At 45.9% G+C, this 1,332-nt stretch overlaps 1 non-coding gene across 1 annotated transcript; it reads left to right on the forward strand.

The window, feature by feature from the left end:
* Positions 1 to 926: 926 nt before the first annotated feature.
* TRNAM-CAU (transfer RNA methionine (anticodon CAU)) lies at positions 927 to 999 on the forward strand. Its single transcript has one exon. It is a non-coding gene; the product is annotated as a tRNA-Met (tRNA).
* The last annotated feature ends 333 nt before the right edge of the window (positions 1,000 to 1,332 follow it).

The raw sequence follows: 1,332 nt of genomic DNA on the forward strand, positions 1-1,332 counted from the left end.
TTGTGTGGTAAAGCCCATTGTGGCACTTTTCCTTTAGAAGTGCCTCTTCAAGCTGAGAGTGAGGTGATTCGAAGGCACAGGCTCCTTTCCCAAGCCATCCATCATCTGGCACAATTCTACTCACCACGGCGGCTCAGTAGTTAGGGCACTCATTTGAGGGAACCAGTCTTGGTACTGACCTGTCAGGACTTGGAAATTGAGCTGAAGAATATTTACTGAAAGCTGCAACTAAATCAGGTAAAGAAAGATTCCGGTGATATGATGGTTCCCCATTCAAGATAGGCAAAAAGACAAAAGGGAGGAGAAGGAGAAGGAGCAATCGCAACGGAGCGCAAAAGTAAGACTGCGCATGGCTGCATCTAGAACCTAACAAGCCAAGCCAGCCGTTAGAGACTTGACAATGGGGAATGTATTGCACAGGCTACTACCGGTTCCAAAGTTAGTCAAGTGGTGGCGCTGATGTGCATCAAAGAGAAAGAGAGAGAGAGCGGCTTCTGATGAGGACAAACCCAGTCCTGCTAGAGCAAGCTAAGGAGGCCAGAAAGAGTCTTCAACACTTAAAGCGCGTGAGGTCGACCAGATAGTCGGGCGAAATCGGCGATCAGCAGCAGCTTCGGTGAGTAAGAGCACAGACATTGGAAAGAAATTATTCGCAGGCTGCAAAAGCAGGCGCAGTGAGCCACGGGTTGTGGCGTTAGGAAGCAGTGGTAAAGTCCTTCAAAGCGACACGTTAGACAGCTGCCACAGGATGCAATCGGACAGCGAAAAGACCTGCGGCACCGTCGGTGACTGAAGCGTTGAACGGGACGTCAGGGCGTTGGCTGGATTGAAGGCTGCCGTGAAAGTTGTAGAGCACAAAGTTCCAAGTGGCCAAACTTGTGGGTACAATAGTTTATAGAGCAGAACATCACGCACAGTGACTATCCGCCTCGGTAGCGCAGTAGGCAGCGCGTCAGTCTCATAATCTGAAGGTCGTGAGTTCGATCCTCACCCGGGGCAAGGCGGTTGGTTTTTTTTTCCTGAAAGGCTGTATTTTTTCTTTTCCTACGCGTTTTTTTTACTACTGAAGTTTTGAATACGAAGGCACAACGAGCACTACCTAAGTCTCTGGCTCATGTCCAAACGGCTCATGTCCCAATGCCTTTCCGTGTTCTCTCTTTCTCCCTCTATTTTTATTTTTATTTTATCTCTTATTTTTATTGTGTTCCTTTTATTTTCATTTTTTCTTGTTTTCTTTTTTATTTTTGTTCTTTTATTGATTTATGTCTACTTTTATTTTATTTTTTCCCTTTCTGATTTTTATTCCATTGCATATGTGTTGCCTATGAACTG

This window comes from Amblyomma americanum, chromosome 6 (assembly GCF_052857255.1).
Source record: "Amblyomma americanum isolate KBUSLIRL-KWMA chromosome 6, ASM5285725v1, whole genome shotgun sequence".
Taxonomy (NCBI): domain Eukaryota; kingdom Metazoa; phylum Arthropoda; class Arachnida; order Ixodida; family Ixodidae; genus Amblyomma; species Amblyomma americanum.